Consider the following 25,061-nt stretch of genomic DNA (forward strand, 5'->3'; position numbering starts at 1 on the left):
CTATGATTCTTGGTAAGTGAGGAATTTTGTTTCTTTGTTGTGTGTTTCAGAGAAGGGATCTTACTATGTTCCCCAGGCTGGCCCTTGACTCCTGAGTTCTTTCAGTTCTCCTGCTTGAGCCTCACAAGTAGCTGAGGCTCCAGGCATGCCACCATATCCAAAAGTTAGCTCTTTTAAAAGCATTTTTTTTTTACTTTTTACTTTTAATTTTTTTAATCTCCTCATATTTTATTCGTACACTATAATTGTACATATTGATGGGGGGTTATTACATATTCACACAGGCACACCATACAATAGTGTATTTGATCAATATCACTCTCTAGAATTTTCTTCCTCCTTCCATGTGTTCCCCCACTTCAGTCCTTTTCCTCTACTGGCCTCCCTTTGATTTTTAGGAGGTCCACCTAAAAAGAACACCCACCTTGTTGATCTTTTTTCTCTCTAGCTTCCACAAATGAGAGATAACATAGAGCCTTTATCCTTCTGAGTTTGACTGATTTTTCATAACACATGATCTCTAGTTCCATCCATTTTCCTGCAAATGCCATCATTTTAATTTTCTTTACAACTAAATAAAACTCCATTGTGTATATGTACCACATATTATTCATCCATTGATGAACACACTGGATGGTTCTATAGTCTGAATATTGTTAATTGTGCTGCTCTGAACATGGGTATGCGTGGATCACTGTAGTAAGATGACTTTAATTCTTCAGAGTAAATAACAAAAAATGGTATAGCTTGGACATATGGTGGTTCCATGACTAGTCTTTTGAGGATTCTCCATACTTACTTCCACAGTGGTCGTACTAATTTACAGTCCCACCAACAGTGTAAACTGCCGCAGTCTGGCTGGGCACAAAATAACTGAGCCGCCACACAACCCTGTAGGTTCAAAACAGGAACTCCTTTATTCTCCTCCCACGAACACCATGCATGCGGCCTTCTCTCAGGACACACCACACACCAACTGGAAAATCCCTCCTCTGGAAATCCCTCCTCCAGCACTTCCCCAACCAATGGGGTCTAATATTACAATTGAATACAAAGCTTAACATAACCATTATCATCTCAATGGCTTGCTGGCATCACCTCTCAACCACTCCTTTCTGGCAAAAATGCCATGCATCATCCCAACTCGGCTGTTGCCCTCAACAGTAAACATGTTCCTTTTTCTCCACATCCTCTCCAGCACTTGTTATTATTTGTATTCAATAATGACGCCATTCTGACTGTTGTGAGAAAATAGTGCAGCTGTGATTTGCATTTCCCTAATTGCTAATGATGTCAAACATTTTTTCATGGATCTAGTGGGCATTAAACATTGTTCCCCATTTGTATTTCTTCTTTTGAGAAATGTCTGTTTACTATCATTTGCCCATTTATTAATTGGATTATTTGATTTTTTGTTATCAAGCTCTTTGAGTTCTTCATACATTCTATGTATTAATCCTCTGTCAGAAGAATAGGTAACAAAGATTTTTCTCTTGTTCTGTAGGTACTCTCTTCACATTCTTAATTCTTTTCTGTGTAGAAGCTTTTAAACTTAATGTCATCCCATTTATACATTAACTCTTGGCATTATTTCCTGAGCTTTAGGAGTCATACTGAGAAAATTGTTTCCTGTACCTATATGTTAAAGAGTTGACCCTACATTTCTTCTTGGGAGTAGTTTCTTCTTGGTTTCTGGTCTAATTTTTAAGTCTTTGATTCATTTTGAGTTAATTAATAGATTTTTAATGCAGAAATTTGTACCACAATGTTTTTTTTTTGTTGTTGTTGTTGTTTTGCTATTTTGATAACATTCAGCAAACTTTAAAAAATAAGAGATTTTTACCTGTTTGGGGGTTATATTCTCTGCTAAAAGAAACTTTAACTGTGTTATTTATAGAAGGAAAGAAATAGCACTAAAAAGACATAAAATGCTGTTTGGTAATGTGTAAGTAATCAGAAGATATCTCTATTACTATTTTATTTTATGCTTGCTTTTCTTTTTCTCCAAACATAAATTTCAAGACTATTCTGGAGCAATAATGTAAATGTAGTTTTATGTTAAATATTTACATTTGGAAAAAAATAAAATAAATTCCATCCTTTAGGTGTAAGAACTGTAAATGGCACTCTTTCTGAATAATATTGTGAGCATGGAAACCAAGAAATAGCAAAGTGGAATTAATGAAAATAGCACATAAATACTTTAAAGTTGGGAAACTCAAGCACTCATTGCTGCTTTCCCTAAATTATTGTATTTTTTCAGGTTGAGAATAAAAACGAATTATTCATTTGTTTTACATATAAACACTTTTGGATCTTTTGGATGCTAGAATTATTTATTCTAGTTCCCATTATCTCCCTACTTCATATTCCTCTGGTGTATGGAGAAGTGGAAATTGTTGTGATAGCATCTATTCTAACTGTTGTATATTCCTTAAAACTCAAATCAAATCAAAACTCAAAACTTAGACTTCCTATAGTGTTCCTCCTCTCCTTACAGCTGGAGGACCTGGAATTTTTGAGGTCTGACAGGGAGGACAGAAGAGTCCAAATAAGATTGGCCCCAATTTTGAGATTTACAAAACGCATAGCAAGTAAATGTCTGTCTTTTCCTGCCGTGAGCTTCCATAACAGTCAGAGAAGAAAGAGGATAGGAAATGTGGTGCAGGGTGTATTTTGTATACTGACATGATTAGAGTTTATGGCAGAAGTTAACAGATCTTCAGTGGTCAAAGGTCCCAGACAAGGGCTACTGTTGACTCTCTATATTAATAGATTTTTACCTCCATGACCTCATATATGTCTTTCACAAATGTCCTTATAGATGTTTCTCTCCAGGTAGTCAGGGAATTGCAGAATACTGTAAGTGAGATCCCCTCTTTATTTTGTTGGCCTAAGGGTTTCCTTACCATAAAATCACTAACTTGAAGGAGAAATGCCATTCCCACAGCACATGCAGTCTAAAGTAAACTTAATTTGGCCATTTTTCACCTGATATTTTTTGAGGCACCCTCACTATAGTGTAACCAAAATCACAATTCCTTCAGTATGTTTCTTCTTAATTTTCTTTGAAAATGCATGCTGTCTTTTTGTGACCTGTGGACATGCACATCCAATTACTCACTGCCCTTTTGAAATTTATATCTTCCAAGTAACCCAAATAAATTTCTATTTTACATTATAAATGATTATCCAGATGAACACTGCCAATGAGTAGACGCATTTAACTACCAGTTGACATAAGTTCATATTTTATCCTATTTTCTTAATGTATCATGTTTTCTTATATAAAATGTTGTATAATATCACTAGTATGCATTAAATTTTATAATTACATTAAAATGATTTTATTCTAATAATTTATAATAAAACATGTTTTTGCTGAAACTTATGGCTTATCATGTTTTTATTATTTACAAGATTATTTTATTTTTATAACATTTCAAAGAATCTGGGGCAGATATTACCATGATCTAAGAATTGAGACTTTGACTGGTTCTATAATTTTTTGATTTACCAAAACCACACAAAGTATAAAATTAAAACTTGAACTTGTTATTTCTAGGGGTATATTTCTTGTACTTTCTATCATACCACATTGCAGTTGTTCTAATAGTTAAAAAGTAATGGGAGAAAAGAGACACTGATTGCTAGTTTTCATTTGCATCATATGTAATGGTGTAAAATCTGGATTTCAAATGAAATTTATTTTCAGATGGAAGGAAAGTAAATTTTTTTTTTCTCTAAGAAGGTATTTAATACTAGTGAACTTATAGATTGGATAGACAATTAGAAAATCAGTTTCCATGCCTTAGAGTTAGTTGAAAATGTTAAGTAAAAAACCTGTCATCTCATTAAAAAAATGTTATATTTAATATAGTTAGTTAATGTTTCCTCTGTGTCAGACCCTATTTTAGTAGCTGACAAACTCACCAAAATTTCAATCTCACCAAAATTTTCACCTCAGCAGAACAAGACAGATAAAAATTAACAAAAGGATAATGTTCCCTTTGAATTAATCTAGTGATCTTTTATTCAATGAGAGCTATCAAAAACTATACATGGTACCAAGTAATAGTTTTAGATATTGGTCCATTGAGGCTTCATTTTACTAACACTGTAGGATCCCAGAAATGTAAGGCTTCAACATGTACCAGAGCAAATTAAGAGAACTGTGATGACTGCCTCCCTAAATTAGTAACAATACATCTGTCTTTTAAATGTAGTTAAGTTGTAAATCTTAATTCAATAAGGAGGGTTGGTGACTCGGAGACATTGCTTTATCAAAACTGAACTTTGGATTCCACAAACTCAAAACCAACAAAGAAACAAACGGTTCCTCTTATATTTATTTTCTTTAAATTGTAATGACAACTTCATTTTTTCTGTTACTTAACGGGGAAAAAAAAATGGTCATCTGGGACTCCTTATTTCCTCTCTTGCTTTGTATATCATCTACCAGGAACTCCTGTGGGTGCTAACTTCAGAATCTGTGCCTGACCACTTTCCCATCACCCCAGCTAAGAGGGGTCCCCTGCCCTCTCCTCTCTGACCACTACAACATCTTCACACTACTCAATCTGTTTCCATCCTTCCCAGAACAGCAAGGGCACCATCTTTCAAAATATGAACGAAAACAATTCAGTTATTCCACAGATTCCACCCATGGCAATTTCTGATTCACTTAAGGTAAAATTAAGTCTTTAAAGTAATTTTATCTTCCCCATCCTATATGATTCCTTCTCGTGTCCTACTATTATACCCCTCGCTTATGTTGTTTGCAGCAAACTGTGCACCAAAATCAGTTAAAGACAGTCCTCGTCTTCAGTTGTCTTTACCAGCTATCCACAGCACTCACCACTCACTTTGAAGTCTTGGCTCTGATCTTATAAACTCAGGAAGGTCTGCTGCACTCATTCATCTAAAATTTACCCCACATCAAGGAACACACTCTGCTGCTTGTCCACCTGATCCTGCCCTGCTTTTGTATACTACTATTTTACTATTGCTATTTACTTTATTACTATTATATAATATACTTGTATTTATATCTTTTTTTATTATTTCTCTCTGTACTCTAAAGTCAAGTACAGCATTTTTTTTACTTCATTAATTTTTACCAAAATTATTTCTCCTGTGTTGTTGACTCTCAATACCAATTTGATAAAGAATGGATGAAGTCATTTAATTTAATCTGTGGGCTCCCCTCTGATATTCTAAGGCTTTGTTTCTTTTTTGTAATAATCTTTGATTTGTTTGAAGAGGACTCTATAACAGCATTCTAATATAATGACATCTCATTTTAGCACATAAAGCGTGCTGCTTACACATTCATCACTTTGGGAAAATCAATCAAAATAGCAATGTGAACATTCATGGTTCTAATAATTTCCAGTATTCTATGTTCCATGGAGAGAAAAAGAAAGAAGAAAATTAACCTTAATCAAATATATTAAGTCCAGATGAAGCAGATGAAGGACACACACACACACACAAACACACACACACACACACACACACACACACACACACACAGTATTTTTCCTCTTATAAAGTCATGTAATGTAATTTTCTTTTAATTTTTTATCTTATGGTTAATGTCATTTACCTAAGAATATATGACTGAAGCTTTCATGAAGCTTCTATGATTCAAAATTCTTTGTTTTTTACTAAAACTCTTCCCAGTAAGGAAACAAAATAAAATTCCCCTATGAAGTAAACACCTCAGAATTCTACAGCTTAAAATGAGCATCAACCAAAATTTTGAACTATAATAATAATAGCATAGTACTGAATATTGTAAGTTTATAAAAAAGATGAACATTAACAAAATAAGGAACTTCACTTCCTACCTGGAAACCAACTTAGTTAAAATGTTCAGGTAGTACTCTCATTTCTTTTTGCAATATCTAGCCTCACCAGGATATCCTCTACAACAGAGCAGGCTTTGAAGTTCACAAAATTTGATTCAACATTGGCATATCAACCTGACTTCAAAGGGATTTACACTGCTGAAGAATTTCACTGAGTTCAAGAAAGAAAGGAGAATCTAAACTTTCTGTGAAATCTAACTTCAGAGTACCTGGTACTTTCAACAAAATTAGATACATCTGGGTATCAAAAACAGGGATTTGAAAGTACAGTTCAATTCACACAGAGCATTTCTTTTTAATTTCCTGTTTGTTGAATATTGTGATGTGACAATATAAAAACTAAAAATTGGAAGTTCAACATTTTGGAAATGAAAATTTGCTAGATCACATATTTAATTCTAGGTAAGAAGCAACATTGACAATAACTTGTTTTGTCATTTTCTACAGCACTGATTTGTCAATCTCATTTTTACCTTCCCCTTGAAAGCTTTCTTTAAAACTCCACTTATTTTTTATGATCATGAGTTTGGAAACTTGATTTCATTTGACATTTATTTTATTTAACATTTATTTCACTGATTTTATTCAATTTTAAAACTTACATTACCAGCCTGAAAATTGCTTTAAGAAGTTTTCAACAGTGTCTTGCATTTTTGTTTCTTTTTATTTTTTCTCTCCCCACCCCATTCCTTGCCTTACTCTATACCATTACAGTGGGTATAAGTGTATAACTTTGGGAGTGCTTCTTATCCTACAAGGCCCATTCAAATATGTCACTGCTCTGTTGTGTCCTTTACTATTTCCAGAACTACAAGTCTTGTCATCTTAACATTGATTTGTGTGACAGAACAACTCTAATCCATTGGTATTCTCCAAAATCAATCCTGTCTCCAATTCAATTAATGAAAAAATTATATAAAATTGCTTTAAAAACTGTTATTTTTGATTATTACAAAGTCCCCCCTATTATAAACAATGCATAAACAGGAAAAAAAAGATTTTTACTAAGAAATAAAATTTAAAACTGAGCTGTTTAAATGTTGCTGTTTTTACCTGTATGTTCTCATCCAAATGTGGAACATTCCCAGGGAGAAGAGTGTCTCTTAACTCGCCAAAAGCCCCAGCTTAGGATTCAGTACCTCCCCCGCCCTGGAATTCCCAGCACATTATTTCCCAGCTGGTTGATACCAAGGCAAAACATCCTTTTTATGGTTAAAAAAATCAGTTGCTTAAATGAGTTCATATCAGTGTTGTATTGGGGGAAAGGTGATGATATTAAATTTATAATTACTAAGTTCTGTTTTCTTGAGAGGTTTAGTACTCCACAACTCATAACAATGCGCACACTTTATAATGTACAAAATCCTTTTATATGAATGCCCCCTTCAACTGTCATAACTGTCCTATCTATTTTCATATTTAAATTATTGAAGTATATATGAGAAAGCATTACTTTATAAGTTAAAAAAAAATGATATCCAGTATCAGAAATTTCAGTGACAACTGTGTTGTATTCAGCTATTTTTATAGGTGAGGCATCATGCTAACCTATAAAGAATGTACCAGAATTATTCCCATTTTGTTAATGAGAATATTAAGATTTAGAAGGATCAAATCACTCTCCTATGATCATGCAGTCAGAATCAATATTCATATTTAAGTCTCTCTCCAGAGTAAAGCTCTTGGCTACTATACTTATTAGAAATTAGAACTGAAAAGTACCTTAGAAATCATTTTGTCCAACCCTACATCTTAATTAGGTGGAAATTGAGACAAAAATATTTTTCTGCTCAGAGTCAAAGAGCTCTGGGAAAGAACCCATCCTACAAGCCTCTGTACTCCACACTTTCCCCCACAGTGCCTGAGGCACTGCCTAATGCCATCTTTGGGACAGGTCCAGAGCCTACAGAGCCTACACTTTATTTTAAGGCTTAGGGCCTGCTGCCTACTAATTTCTGGCAGTTGGGAAACCTTCCTGTACTGTAGGTAGAACTCCAAATCCTTTATCAGCCCTAGACAATGAGGGAAAATGTGAATCTTAGAAAAAGTTAGTTGATCCCCATTTAGAAAATGTGTGTTGGTTAAGGGTCAAACATACTGGTGTGTATCTTCACCTTTGTTATGAAATTTAAAAGTTTTAATGATGTCATTAGAGCTTTTTTTTGTTTGCTTGTTTGGGTTTTGTACCAGGGATTGAACTCACAGGCACTTAACCACTGAGCCACATCCCCAGACCTTTTTTAATATATTTTATTTAAAGTCAGGGTCTCACTAAGTTGCTTAGGCCCCTGACAAGTTGCCAAGGCTGGCCTTGAACTTGTGATCCTCCTGCCTCAGCCTTCCAAGCACTGGAAATACACGTGTTTGCTACCATGCCCACCCAGCTCATGAGTGCTTTTGAGAGCTAATACTCTCTCACATCAAGATGCAGTAAAAGACTTAAGAGAAGATATTATATTGATTCTGAGGCTAGGTTCAGGCTTTGGATGGGAAAGAACAAATAGCCTACAAGTGTACGCACACTCCTGATTTGACTTCCTTGATTGTTCCCGAGACAAACACTAATGAATAATAATCAATTCATTAAAAAAGAAAGTAATTTGGATATGCTTTTGGAAAAGCAAGGACATACACACAAATAGGATTAATTAATCTCCATAGAAATTTTAGAGCCCCAAATTTTTACATAAAACTAGCTGTATCAGAGACAATGATTAACCAATATGTTTCTTTTCCTACAGGTAACATAAATAAACTAAATCTTCTTGCCTTCTTCTTAGTCGAACATGACAGCGACTGAATTCTAGCAAATAATATGTGAGTGGAAATAATGAATACTGCTCCAACATATAACTATGTATATGTATAAATGTATAAATCCTATGTGCTTTTTTCCTTCCCAAAGTTGATCAGATAAGGACAGTGATGAAGAGAAAGGGGAGCCACTAGTGAAAAGTAGAGATCCCTAAGTCATTGAATAGAGAATACGTCCTCCTGATTAAGGATACTTTATTAGGACATCAACATGAGTAAGAAATAATCCTCATAATTGTTGGGACATTATTATTTGGATATTTGGGTGGAATTCTTCTAATATGCCAGCGTTTATTATTGTAACTGAAATATAAACACAGCCCTAGCTTTTGTGTCATACAGGAGTTAATTGTGCATGGTTTATTACACTACAGAATTTCAGAGCACAGATTGTAGCAAATATTAGCCATAAGACATTAGACAAAATTTAGTTCAACTGTTTCATTTTAAAGATGAGGAAATTGATCTAAATTACCAAGAGGAATTCTAACCCTCTCTTTCTTCTTTGAGCTCTAGGATTGATAAGTGCTGCTGCAATTTTCCAATTTCTTTTCTCTTTCAACTCTTTCTGTTACCTCATGAATGACTCTGTTACTAATTAATAATTTTTTACATTAAATCCACATTACTTAAATAATTGTTGCTGTCTCCTTCTCCTTACTGAACTCAGCTGTTGACATGGGAATTCTGTGTCATCTCTTGGTGACTGAAATAAACCATCATGTGCAGCAAATTGTCTTGATATTCTCTTTTGAAGTTGACTGTGAGGCAGAGGGGACACATTACACTGGTCCCAAATGCCCTACCTGGTGCTACATCATAGTACAGATGTATATGGCACTCTAAGGATTATTCTAGGAAGGCTTTGGCATTCTAAATTAGCTTTATTTTATGTCAGAACATGTATATGGGTAAGGTGGCAGAGTTGAGAATGACTACCTTATGCTAGACTCATTCTATATTTAATGTAAGCATAATAAATTTCCAAGAATTATAGGTTATAAACTAAATTCCTTATGTTCTTTTATACCATTTATATCCTCCTAGAATTTTTGTTTAAACTTTTAGTCAGGTAAACTTAAAGAATATCTTAATTTATCAAAACTTAATTTCTTATTCTATATTATCAAGATATTCTGGATAATTTTTTTCAGCTTCACTTTGTTCTCTTCTTTGGGAAGAAGGTAAGTGCATTTGTGCATCAATCCTGACAATTCTTAGCTCCACCTAAACACTTGCTTAAAATAAACTTCTTAGCTCTTGTATTTTCAGAGTTCATTCACTCTACATCCACTACAAGATACATCGTCCATCTCTTTTCATGACGATTGCCTACATGTTTGTCATTGCAAATTTACTGCATGCCTAAGTCCTGTATGCAGAGCCACTGAGTTTTCCCCCCACAGCAATAATAATAGGAATCTTATTCTGCTTACATTTTCATTAGATGAGTATGTCAGACTGGGTCAGAGATTCAACATCTTCACTCATATTAAAGAACACACAGATGATAATCCACTTCTTAAAGAAAATAACTAAGTGCATTCCTTTCCTATAGCAGCTCAGGTGGTTTATGCTACAATTATTTCATTTCCAGCCTTCCCTGTGGACTACTCGCTTTGCACTTGGCATACACTTATGTGCATCCTGAAGGTTGTTCTGTGAGGCTGATGTCAACATAGCTGTCTCTCACAGTTTCCTCTCCTGTGTGTGACAATTTATCTGTCACACTCAACCCAGCTAATCATTGGAAAGCTGCCAATTTACATATTCAGAAGACTGGGACTCTCCTCACAGACAGAAGTTGTCCTTAGAGTCTCAGGCCTGTCAAAGGCCAATATTTGTTAACAGCTTCACCCAAAGTGGGGTACCTGTTAATCCCATTAACTGTTAATCCCATTTATTGACACTAAAATGAACTGAAGTTTGAGTCCCTTTAAGAGAAGGGTTTTCTTAGTCTGGTAGTAGATAATCAAAGATAATCAAACAATGAGAAGGCCTTGATGAATACATGCTACTTTGAAACTGGAGTAATCCAACCCTGTGAGATGAATTGGAGGGGCAGACAAGCAAATGGTCCCTCACCTCTACAGCCACAAGGTTGTATTAATTCTGCCTGTAACCTGTATGAGTTTAGAAATAGATTATTTACTTGGATAAGAGCCAGTAGACTCTTGGTTTTGTTCTCATAATGCTCAGAGCAGAAAACCCAGGTAATCTACCCAACAGATCTATGTGACAATAAATTGAAATAGTTTCAAACTGCTAAATTTGTGTAATTTGTTTCATAACATTAGAAAAATAGTACGATATTTTTAGCCAATTATCATGGTCTATTTTTATACAAAAAAAGAAATGAGGTTTCTTCCTTGTGTTTGCCTGTAACTGATGTTGACTTGGAGGGAAGAGTCATTAATTCTTGGATAATGACTATTTTAATTCTAATAGTTCTATCTTCATTAAGTATGCATAAATTTATTTAAAATAAACTTAAAGATTGACATTCATTTTCATTTTATATTTTTGGTTATTTTCTTCATTAATATGACTTGTCACGATGAAAACAATCAGCTCTCTGAGGCTGACATAGGTTAAGCCTTATGACTATGTTTAAACACACAGGATATACTTGCACCATAAATATTTCTCAATAATTCAGTCATAAAAGTAATAAACTATTTATGCACACAATTTGAATGAGATTCAAAGGAATTACAGTGAGTGTAAATAAACAATAAGAAAAATTAAAAAGTTATATATGGTATAAATCAATTTATATAATACTCTAGAAATGGCAATATTATAGAAATAAAAAAAATAGATTAGTGGTCACCATCACCTAGGAATAAGGAGAGAGAGAGGGCTAGAAGGAACATGGATATGTTGATAAAAAAAAAAAAACACTAAGGATACTACTGTTGATGAAACTGCTCAGCATTTGATTGTGATGATGGCTATGAGAACTTGCAAATATAATAAAAGTGTGAAGAATCAAATACACCCCCACATATATACAATGACATTCTCAAACCTGAGAGACTATAATATGTCAAGAAACAGTGGATCAATCTTAAAAATATGATGATAAGGGGCTGGGGTTGTTGTCAGTGGTAGAGTGCTTGCCTAGCATGTGTGAGGCACTGGGTTCAATCCTCAGCACCACATAAATATAAAATATTTTGTGTCCACCTATATGACTTGCCACCATGAAAACCATAAGCTCTATGAGGCTGACATAGGTTAAGCCTTATGACTGTGTTTAAACACACAGGATATACTTGATATACATGAATATTTCTCAGTAAATAAATATTTACAAAAATATGATGATAAAATATACTGAACTAAGGAATAAGTTAAAGACTGGGCATGATGGTGCACACCTGTAATCCCATCCTAGCAACTCCAGAGGTGAAGGCAGGAGGATCACAAGTTCAAGGTCAGTTTTAACAGCTTAGTGAGGACCTAAGCAACTTAGAAAGACCCAGTCTCAAATTAAAAAATAAAAATAAAAAAGGACTGGGGATATAACTCAGTGGTTAAATGCTCCTGAGTTCAATTTTCAATTCCAAAAAAAAGTTAAAGAAAAAGGAAAGATATTAAAATTAAAGCTGACAAATGCTGTAAGAAGAATGCTATATGGACTCCCTGATTAGGGAAATGCATTTATTTAATATGCTGATTCTAGAAAAATTTTAAAATACATTAAAACACTGAAAGAATGACTACCTCTTGCAAAAATATTTCTAGCAATATAAAGGGCCAACTCATTGTGCGGACAGCTAATAAAAATAATAGATTGACCAGTATAAGCATGAATTCAGTAATAATGTGTTCATTATTTGGAGAAAGTAATCATGGAGACATCTGTACAATTGAGGATGTAGATAAAATTGGAAACTCAGCATTTTTAGATAAATGAACTAAGGAAACCATTCACCAAAATGCGATTATCAGAAAAGGGGCAGATTGTTATAGAAGACAATTATTTGGGTCATGTTGACTTTGAGAATCCTATAGGTGGCAGTATAGAGTAATAATGCATACTTGGAACTACTGCTCAGAGGAGACATGTGTTAGGGGTTTTGTTTGAATAATAAGCCCTGCAAATCCAGAGTATGACAAAAATTGCCCATTTAAATGCAGAGTGAGAATTTTTTTAAAGGCGAAGAGCAAGAATAAAATCTTGGAAAAAAATATGCAAAGACTATGAAGAGAGAGAATAAGCCTGAGGGGAAAACCATGTACACTGAGGGAGAGCAAGTAGACGTGCAATGTAAACCAAAAGTGGTAGAATTTTCTGGAGGGAGTGATCAAAATTGTCAAACACAAGATGGATCTTGAAAGATGGAATTGAAGAGAACTACTTATAATAATTAATTGAGAAATGATTGTTGATTAATTAAAGCTATCAGCTTGATAGGTAAGGTTTGAGATCCAAGTGGGGTAGTAGCTAAACACCTCATTCTTGTCAGGTGGAGTAGAAGTAAAGAAGTGATGTCAGTGAATGACAATGATATTTGAGAATGTTTTGGACAGAAGGTAAAACAGGCATTCAGGATCTAAGGAGGCGACATTTTAAACACAAAAGTGATTGAAGCATTTGCATATGCATTATGGGGAAGTAATTAATAGAGAAAAAGAAATTATGAATTTAAGACATGGAGAGAAAGGCAAAATTACCAATGGAGGATGGCTTTGTCCCCAAATACATAGAAGTAAATATAATTAAATTTATATTGATATACATACTTATATTTGTTGAAAAGGAATTAAAAGCGTTGCTTTATTTTGCTTTTCCAATGTCCTATGATTCCTATAAGACTTCAGATTTGAAGTATAATTCAAATAAAGTAATTCAAAATAATTCACACAATTTATGGGATTAATGGATTCTGATTACAATACAGTGTAATTTACTTAGCTCTACACTTTTAAACCTTGTCATCGGTGTGACAGCATATAATTGTTTTTCCCAAATAATGTTTGATTAAGGCATTTTACAATCCCAATCACCATCACTGTGTGACACTGTAAGACCAGGAGTATGCTACACTGTATTAATTCACACATGGATGCACGAAGCACTTAGCCCTCAACATGAATGGATATTGTGCATTTTATGCTCTGTCATGCCTCATTGCATTAATAGTCATGTGTGTGCAAAGGTTCATAATAAACGGCTATTTTACAACATTTTCAAATGCACTTGTCACAAATGGAATCGCCAAGTACTTCCTCTCCAAGCAATCTTGTTTCCAAAATGCTTGTCTCCAGGAGGAGGTTGGCATTTGACATAATATAAGTCGCTTTTATCTATTTAAGGTTGGAAAGGCAGATGTAATTTTAGTAACTCTTCACTTATATCTTACTTTTAGAAGTCATTGTCACGTTTCTTACTATTGGATGGATATACTCCACTGTACCGCTAATAACTGATATCCTGAGAGTTAGCACTTATAGAAGGGTGAGCACTTAGCCTTAGGGCTAGAAGATTATATCATCTAAGGTAATATATCCAAGGTCCCTAGTACCTGGAAAATAATGCATTCTGAAATTTATTGCTTTATTTCCACATTAGAAATGTAAAGTAGAATAGTCATAATGCTTTAGTCACAAATAATTAGATTTAAAACTCTAAAATGGTCATACATAAGGTATTCTGGGATCACTGCAAATTTTATGAAGTGTATTTTATTCCCTTTGGACTGTGAGTTTAGAGAGAGTTCATAGAAAACTGTGAAAGTTTTCTTTATTCCGATCATATTGGAAACATATTGATTCCACTCATATATTAAAAATACTTCCAAATGTTGTGACTGGGGCACACCAGAGCTTGCTGTAAGGGAGAACATGACCTAGAGCCTTGACAGTGGGTACTTTTCCTTATTTTTTTAATACCTTTATTTTATTTATTTTATTTTTATGTGGTGCTGAGGATCGAACCCAGGGCCTCTTGCCTGCTAGACGAGCGCTTTACCACTGAGCCACAACCCCAGATCTTCCTTATTTTTAATTAAGCAATTAACAAAAATGTGTATGTTTTCATTGTGTACAATGTTATGTTTTGATATTTGTACATTGTATAATGATTACCACAATCAAATTAGCACATCCATCACCATCCAGGGTTCCCAACTATATGTGTGTATGTGTGTATGGGAAGGACCTTAAAATTGGCTCTCTTAATATCATGGAAAGGGAAATAAGCCAATCCAAAAAAGTCAAAGGTCAAATATTCTGATTTGTGGATGCTGATCCATAATGAGGGGGGAGGAGCTAGGGAAGAACAGAGGAACTTTGGATTGGGTAAGGGAGAGTGAGGGGAAGAGAGATGTGATGGTGGGAAGGATGGTGGAATGAGAGGGACATTATTACCCTATGGATATGTGTGATTACAGGAATGAGGTGACTGCATCATGTACAGAAGAGGAATGAGAAGTTGTGCTTCATTTGTGTACAATGTATCAAAATGCATTCTGCTGTCATGTATAACTAACTAATAATAACAAAAAGAAGTCTTTCTTATCCAATTCCAAGCAAGCAATACAGTATAATTAGCTATAGAAATCATGCTTTACTTTAGAACTTACATTGAATTTGTCCCTTTTGCCAACATCTCTTCGTGTCCCTTATGACCTAGCCTCTGAGAATCACCATTCTACCCTCTACTTTGATTAGTTTGATTTTTTTTCTATTGCACATGTGAGTGAGATTATACATGGCCATCTTTTTTTCAATTAGTATAATGTCCTCCTGGTTCATCCATGTTGTCACAAATGTCAGGATTTTATTCTTTTTATGAATGACTATTATTCCATTGTGTTTATATACCACATTTTCTTTATTCCTTCCTCCATCCAGTCCATTTAGGTTGTTTCTTCATCTGTCCATATTTTATTAGTGTCTTTGAAAATCATTTTCTGAAGATAAGAAAGTGTATAATTATTAAAATCATGGGTAAGAAATCGTTATCAATAAAGGCTGGGTAATAGGGGTTGATCTTGTCACACTTGACTGAGGCAAAATAGTAAAGGTGTCAATATCTAGTATTGGAAACAAAGAAGACCAGTTTATGGATCCATCAGGCAAATGGTTTTTGAATGAGGCCAGAGCTCTACTGGGGACTCAACTTAGTGAAGAAGAGACTTTGCACTGAAATTTCTTCCTCAGCTGGCCAAGTATTGCAGAACAAGACTCACAGAAAAGGATCGACACCATGGAGTAAGGAACAGAAAACACTTAACTACAAGAACTCTTAGCAGAGGTTAGAAGACTTGGCAGGGAAATGTTGCCGTCAGCTCCACGTTAGTGGGCTTGCTCTCATCGTCCGTCAAATGGTCAGGGGGAGGCTCATGGGAGCACTAGACCCTTCTTGCTTTCGAGACAGGGTGAATTGAAAGGTAAAAGGGTGAGAAGGTTTCAGGTGCCTTACCATCTGACTGACAGCATGAATACTCTGGGGGAGAGACCCCTGGCCACCTTCTACAGTAGAATTTTATTGTTGTTGTTTTTTTAATATTCTAAAAAATAATTCTAAATCAAATTAAAACAACATTAAAAGTACTGCTCTTCCAAGGAATTGAACTACCAGATTAATAAAGAATTAGAAGAAAAGAAACAGCCAATGAAATAGAGATGTTGAAGACCTGGCTACAAAATTAAGAGAGCTTAAGAACATTCAAGCATATTTCTCTCTCTCCTTCTCTCTCTCTCTCTTTCTCTCTCTCTCCCATACACACACACCTCAAGATATTTGGTCATTAAGAACCCCCAAAATTTCCCAGTAGGTAAATATATAAAAAAAAGGAAGAACAGTCACTGGTGAGACAAGGATTAACTGCGTAGAATAAGCAGTGCAAATATAGTAAGAAATCAGACAGACATAATCATAAGATTAAATTCAAGGGACTTGCGTATAGATCCAGGAGTGTGTGGACATAAATTGGAAAGTTCATGAAGGTTTCAGAAGGATCAAAATGAACAACAACAAAAAGCACACACACACACACACACACACACACACACAAGTGTGTATTCTTGATATATATGATATATACACTTAATTATATATGTTGGAACATATCTAGGCTGGATATACAACAATGCAAATCATAATAAAAAATGTTAGGTCAAAAACAAAACACCAAATTCTAGACAGAAAAAAAATGCACCTAGAAAAGGAATGTGTGTGAGTGTCTCTCTCTGTGTGTGTGTGTGTGTGTGTGTGTGTGTGTGTGTATATATATATATATATATATATATATATATATATATATATATATCTCCATAATACATACATACATCCTTTCTGAAAAAGTGTCATGCTTGAGCAGGGCAGTCATTTCTGAATTAAATAAAATTGGAAGGAGAATATAAATTTAAAAAAATTCTTGATATAACAGGGAAATGTTATAAGGGAATTAATACTAGATTATTAAAAAAAAGGAATATATTGACAATGAAAAAGTGACAAAAAAAGAAGTAAGGAAATAAAATAAATTACAATTGCAACTCCAGAATAGTGAAAGGAAATGGAAAAAGGAAATGGAAAGGGTTGAGCAACTGGTAATAAGAATATCAGAAAGATATTTTATTTGCATTTAGGGAAATGCAGAGGAATTCAAGTATCTTTCATGGGAAAACATTTGAGATATGGCCCTTATGAATAAGAAGGGAAAGAAAATATAACAGTTAATAAAAATGCAAACTTTTTATCAGCAAGGGAAAGAAAGTGGAATATACAATACCCTGAGAGCACAGTGGCTCAAATCTGTAATCCCAGTGATTCTGTAGAGTAAGGTCAGAGGATAGCAAGTTCCAGGCCAGCCTGCTGGTCCTATCTCAGAAAAGGACTATGTATATAGCTCAGTGGTAAAGTATCTCTGGCTTCCATCCGTAGTAAGATGTACACACACACACACACACACACACACACACACACACACACAGGCATGCACACATGAACACATTAAACAAAGAAGCAAAAGCAAGGTGAAAATGAGAAAATATTAACGTGAAATAAGTAAACATGAAATAACAAGATAAGTCTGACATATCATTTAGTATTATATATTGTTAACTGACTAAATTTTTCTATTAAAATACAGAAACTGTCAGATGAAAGGTTGGAAGATATAGCCCAGATGATGTTTATAATAAACATATTCTAAGCATGATGAAAATTAAAATTTAAATTAATAGAGGAACAAATAGATAACAGCTATATGCAAACAAAAGACAAGCAAGAGAAGTGATGTTAATATCAGACAAGGTAGAATTTATGATGAAAAGCAATAAACAGGATAAAGGAGGGCACTGGGTAATAAAATGTCATGAAGTCACGAATTCATACACATAAAATGAGATAATAGATTAGAAAATAAAAATCATAATTAGAATTGAAAGAACTTGATAAAATACTGTAATATTTGCAAGAATATGTGACTTGCCTTTGTTCATAGGTTTACATTACATCATACCTGAAAGGTCTAAACACATACTAATTATATTCAGAAAATATTTGTTCCAACATTTTACTGTTTTTGTTATTATTTTCCTTACTTAGATTTCTGGCTTACATTTAAGAAAGCCATGAAAAACAACAAGAAAAAAAAATCCCAGACATTAAGAATCTGCCTATTGCGATTTCATATGTACGGTGTTCATATCACTGGTTTAGCATGAATGATGAAGTGTACTATAAGGAGGGTGTAGTGCAATCATATTCTTTAATAAAGGAAACTCTGAGAAAAGAGTTAGAAAGTTGTTTACTGCTCTTTTGACTTTGCCTTTAGTTTGTAGGGGATATATTTCCCCTGTTGAGAGAAAACTTGCAAAAGCTCCAATGTTTTGATGTATAGTATCTGAACTCCAAAGAGAATGTAATCTTTGGGGCAAGCGATCCAAAAGAAGTCCTCACGGAATTTGAGCAAGCTCTGAAAAGATAACCACAGCAGCAGGATGCTTCTCTAGAAATGAAACACTTCTAAGAACAGACGGCAAACCTACAGTCTTAGTTTATTCAGTTTATATGTTTGCTGTCTTCTAATAATCTCTATATTTCTAACAATCTCACAATAATCAGAATGATCCCCTCTTTAAAAAAAATATGTAAAAACTACAATTAAATGTTTGACTCTATCTCCTGGAGTCAAAGCATATCTTTTATGTAGCTGAATTTATGAGATTGAACACCCCAGGGATTTTTTATCCTTTCTGAAGAAAACAAAGCAAAATGAAAAATATTCATAACAAAAAAATTTATGCTTGATATACATATATGGACACACTATTTTAATATTAATAAAATTACAATAAAAATGCTAAGTTAATATATTCAATTGTTAAGTTAATATATTCAACTCTGATATTCTTTCAATTTTTTTCCAAGAATATTTAGTATAGGTGATGATGTTGAGTATATGTTCATAACTACAAATACTTAGGTATAATGTGAAATATTCAGTGTATTAAAAATATACCTAATTATTTAAATGTTTAGTGATGAGAAATTAAATGCCTGAATAATTGACGGAAGTTTTAGTTTTATATAGATTTACACAATCCAATTAAAAAATCAAAAAGTACTGACAAGAAGATATATAGCTAACAAAAACTTGCATGGTCTTAACAGTATTATTCATAAGCCAAAAATTTAAAACAGCTTAAATGTCCATTAGCTGATGAATTTATAGATATTGTCCATGGAATATCCTTACCATGGAATACAATTTAGTGGGAGAAGAATGCACTATTGACACAGGCTGAGTGAAGGAAATCAGATTAAAGACAACACATATTTCATGATTCCAATTTGTATGGACCATCTTGAAAAGATAAATCTAAAAAGGCAGAAAGTAGATTAGTGGTTGTATGGGGTAGGGAGTGATGGGCAACAGAGTGAAGATTAATAATTCATAGACATTACGGACTTTAATGGGGTGATGACAATGGGTGATGTTTGCACAAGTTGTTAAATTCACTAAAAAAAATCATCTGTGAACATACATGTAAAATATATGTCGGGAAGGTTATGAAAATGTTGCATTTTATATAAAACAATAGGAATATTAAAGCTTGAAAAGATAAAAGTGAGTAAAAGACATGCAAACAATTCAACAAAGAGGAAATCACGACATATTTAAAAAACGTCTTTCAAATATATTAATAATGAAAAATAGTTTGCAGAAGATTCCCTCTCCATACTCTAGAGACCTTGTTAGGGAAGGCAAAGTTTCCTAGTCAAAAGGAAACTGAGAAGTTTTATTTCCCCTCAAAGGAAATAGGGGTTTCCTGACTCCAGCCAAAGAACATGGTTGAGAAGGAGCTGCGGTGTCCTCCCTTGGCCAGAGGAAAGATAGCAGTTTGCTCTGTAGAATGCAGGGTCTTGGGGGTTCTCCTCAGAGGGTCAGTGAGTGAGGCTGGAATTTATTGAGCACAGTGAAGCAAGCGTGGGCCTAGGAACATGCCACATAAAGACTGACCAGGTGTCTGCATAAATAATCTGCAGCTACATTTCAAGGGTGGGGGAAAAATCATTATTTTAAACAAATCACTATAACAAAAAGTCTATCGCACATTCATGTTAGACATAATGTAACTGATTTATTTTAGGTGTCTAGATTGCAATCAAGTGGCTTGAGCAGCTTTACATACTAGCCAAAGAGGGTAGAATTACTCTGGAGGAGATTCCCATAACAAAAGAAAGACATATCTCACAGAGTGATTTGTGTATGAAAATATCTTAGCCCCAGGGTATTGTCTTAAGGACCTCTTAATAAAAAGACATCTTGAAAATAGCACTCATCCTTGGCCAGGTATCCAATTACTCTTCTTATTTAAGCACTTAAAAGCTTAAAATGAAAAGTACTGTTTGCATTTTTTTTCCCTCCAGCTCTAAATGCTCTAAACTATAAGATCAGCCTGGGGGCAAGTGTTCTTTTTCAGTTTTATTATTGGCTCAGCACTGTAACATTGTAAGTGCTCAATAAATGTTTGTTAAATAAATTCATCTTTAACTTGCTTAGTGTAACTATCAAATGTGAAATTTTACTGTGAATGATCATTTCCACGATTGGGACAAACATCCTGGGCTTCTTTTTGTTATTTCCTATCCTTGCCCAGGTATCCAATTACTAGTCACAAGGAAGCTAGGTCAAATACCTTACTTCCAGGCAAACATTTTATGCTAACTATGTGAATCTGATAATATTTAGCCATTACTGGCTATACTCAGTCTTTTCAACAAGGGAAATATAATTGTGCCAAGCATTCTCATCAAATAATTACAAATTAGTCCTTTAAAGTCCATACAGATATAAATCAGTCTTATTGATTTATAAAGTTCAGACCATCTGCCTTGGCTCTCAGATTTGTTTACATTTATAATGCACTATATCTTTCCTATATTTTTCTGAATTGGTTCTATGATTGACTTTTCTGCTTGGTGGTGATGCTGAGAGAGACTCACACATGATAAGCATGAGCTCCACCTCTGATCCAAGCTCACAGCCCCTCCATGATTGACTTCTCCTTAAGTTTCACAAGGCACACATGACTAAAGTTACTCATCTATAATTTTGTATGAAAATAAATTTTGTTAATATCAAAATTTAAATTTTGTTCTAAAGTTAATTCAATTAAAACCTTTTCTGCATAATATCCCAAGTTTCGGTTTTAAAATAACTAATAAGATTTTATTAGCATTGTACTATATTATATATATTTGTTCCATTTATATTACTTAAAGTTTAAAAATCCTTTTTAATCCCACAAATAAATATGTTCTGATATTCTAACTTATTACCCTATAAGGACAATTTTTCCTTTGATTTTGTTGGAGTCATATATATGAGTATAAATATCTTATAAGGTAAGCAATAATGATAATTATTTCAATGTTTTATATTTATATATAGTACTCAAAAATAATGATAATGTTTAATACTAAAATATGAAAACTAAAATAGGAGGCTGATTTAACTTGTGAAGTCACTATTAAATATAATAAGACAAATTTCAGTAGAATAATGAGATTCAAAGCAAAATATTGGTAGGAAGAAAATGGGAGAAAAAATATAGATTTTTAAAAAGCATTAGAAATGGAAGGAAGAAGGGTGTAAAGGTGCAGCATAAGAAAGAGGTGGTGGAAGGATAGATATTTTAGGTTAAAACATAGGAACTTATGTATTATAAGAGAATAAAGATAGAAATAATTCATTGACTATCCAACAGGAGAATGGAAAATATAAAAGAGAAGAGGGAAATAAAACTAAAATAAAGACTAATGTTTACAAATGCAGAGAAATATCTGGCACAAGGAGTCAAAGCTTGAGCTGATCCAGGAAACACATTCACAGGGAGTGAGCCCTGTATGGGTGGGTGCCCAGTGCAACTTTTTGAAAGAAGCTAATCCTGCATAGAGTTGCAATCAGAATCTGAGTAGAGGGAGCAAGACATCCACATTCTGAAGGTGGAGTCTGAGATGGGCTGTCTTAGCCAAAGTAGAAGAGGATGCTCATCAGGAGAGGTATCTGGGAGGACAAGATGGGGAGATATTGGTCAAAGAATGTATAATTACAATTAGAAAAAAATATATTTTAATAAATCTATTGTGCAACAAAGTGACTGTGTTTAATGATGATACATTGTATTCTTGAAAAATGTAGACAGTGGAAGTTATGTTTTATGTCATAACTATATGAATTAATGCACTTGCTAATTAGCTAGATTTAACCATTTCACTGTGTGTGTGTGTGTGTGTGTGTGTGTGTGTGTATTTCAAAACACCAAGCTATACAGGGTATAAGCATACAGTGTTATCTGTCAATTCAATATAAATAAATGAGATGCTAGTGGTAAGATAAATATTTACAAAAAAGCAATTGAATCTCTTCACAATGGAGAAGGCCACCAAGACAGAACTTTTAATGAAAAGATCCAGGAGCAGTAATACAACAGTGACACAAGATTACCCAAACTGGTGCATAACTGATAAAATGCAACTGAAAGAACACACATGGCTTGTCTAATAGTCTTATTAATGAAGCAAAATGTAGATCTCCTTGTGAGGAAATATCGGACCAAAAAAAATTGAGGGCATGTTACAAAATTGCTGAGCTGTTATCTTCAAATTTCAGACATAGAGGGCAAAGTATGACTGCATAAACATTTCTGACTGGAGGACACTAAGTTGACAGCTAAGTAGAAAACATTACTCTGAACTGAATTATTTTGCTATAAATTATAGCATTGGGACAATTGGTAACATATGATTTGGGTCAGAAAATGATATACAATAATGAATTAGTATCCATTTCTTGATGATGATAGTTTATTATGGTTATATAAGAAAACAATTTTGTTTTTAAGAATGATCCACAATATATAAGGATGTTGTGGCATCAAGTTGGCAATTTATTTTCAAATGGCTTACGAAGAAAAGTTATTTGTACAATGCTTCAACTTTTCTGTAAGTCTGAGACTGTTTTAAAAATTGTGCTGAGACTAAAAAATGAATATGAAGAAAATTTATGTGTTCATGAAACTATTACATATGTTGATTGAGGTGGCTATGTTGATCAAAACTTAATAAAATGTACATTTCAATGAGAAAATGTCATTGCATACAAATATGCACTTAAATAATGTTGGTTAAGATATATAGCTGTGTTTGAAAATAAGTAATAAAGATTGTGATTGAAAATGATGATGGAATCTCACTATAGTAAGAATGGCCTCGACTTGGGCATTTGATGTAAGACATGTGGCATATGATCTCAAAAGCTCCTGTAGAATGGAAGACAAACCTCTGGCACTTGGCAGAAAATTATAATCAGAATCTGATCATGGAGTCTAAAGTTGGAATTGTCCATGTAGAAAGAGTTACTGAAAGAGCTCCAATGAGCTGCTCAAATTACAGTGGTGGCACAACACAAAGAACTTAAAGGCGCACTGCCTATGACAGAGGCAACGTCTAACAAGACCAATGCATTTCATGGGGCCCTTCAGGCAACCAAATCACCACACAGAGAGGGACTTACTCCATAAAAACAAACAAACAAACAAACAAACCCGTCTTCTTGCATCAGAAATGGAAGGAAGAAGAGTGCAAAGGTGCAGCATAAGAGGTGGTGGGTGAAAGACAATCAACACATCAGACAAAATGCCAAAGAAAGAAGATATAGAGCAATATAAAAAGACTACAAAACAACTATATTTATAATTCTTTGCAGGCAAACAATAACATGATGTAGATAAAAGCAATTTATAAAGCAAGAAAGTATCGTTAAAAAACAGTTAAGAAACTTTGGGAATTAATACAATAAAAGGGTCAACATAGAATAAACTTCATGCAAATATAAAAACTAAAAGAGAATTTAACAACTGGCTATGGAAGAAAAATATATAACTGATTATAAGATGTGATGGGAAGATTTCAGGATTGCAACACAGAAATGTTCAATAGTCCATGATAAGAAAAGGAAGTAAGAGATGTAGAAGAGGAATAAGTAATTACAACAATGTATGTCTAACAAAGAAGGGATCAGGACATTGGGAGGGGTGAGGTAGAGGAGACATAGCCAAAGTCAACCAGGAAAAATTCTACAGGTTGAAAATTTTCACTATAGATTATATAATAGATTTTTAATGTATATCTAGATACATCATAGAAAAATTGCCAAATAAAAAGCAAAGGAAAAAATACCACAAATCATCAGAAAATAAAGATAAATGCCATGATAAAGATATTGAGGATAAGACTACATGTGAAAAAAAAATCTAGGTATTATAAGATTATTCCTAAGAGTACACTAAGAGAAATTTTAAAACATTAAGAATCCAAAGTCATCACTTTAATGGAAAGAAAACTGAAGTCAGAAATGGAGATTTGAGTAGCAACAGTGACAAAATAATTAAAACAACTCATTAAAACATAGTACTAAGAAACAAAATTAAAAAATAAAATCAATGCATTAAAGAGAACATCAAAAAGGAATTTTGGAAAGACAAATAAAATTGACAAACTACTTAAAAGAAAATTAAAAATTAAAATAGAATCCTTACGGAAATAATATTAGTAATAAAACAATATAACAATTGAAAATATAGATTAGGAAAAAATATTCTTTTTCCAGAAAAACAACCTTACTATAGACACAATAAGAAATAATAACTCTGGATAGGTTTAATACACTAAAGCAAACGGAGCATGTTTAAAATAGACTCCAAAAATTGCACAAGAATAAGACAATTCTCTTTAATTCCTCACTGATTATCCATTTCAGTGTTCTTCCTCTTGCCTTTGGTGCATGTGAGAAAAGGGATTAGGAAAGTATGTTCTTGAATTATAAAATGAGAAAGGTAAAGTCT

The sequence above is a fragment of the Callospermophilus lateralis genome, chromosome 11 (genome assembly GCF_048772815.1).
Source record: "Callospermophilus lateralis isolate mCalLat2 chromosome 11, mCalLat2.hap1, whole genome shotgun sequence".
NCBI classification, from domain to species: Eukaryota; Metazoa; Chordata; class Mammalia; order Rodentia; family Sciuridae; genus Callospermophilus; species Callospermophilus lateralis.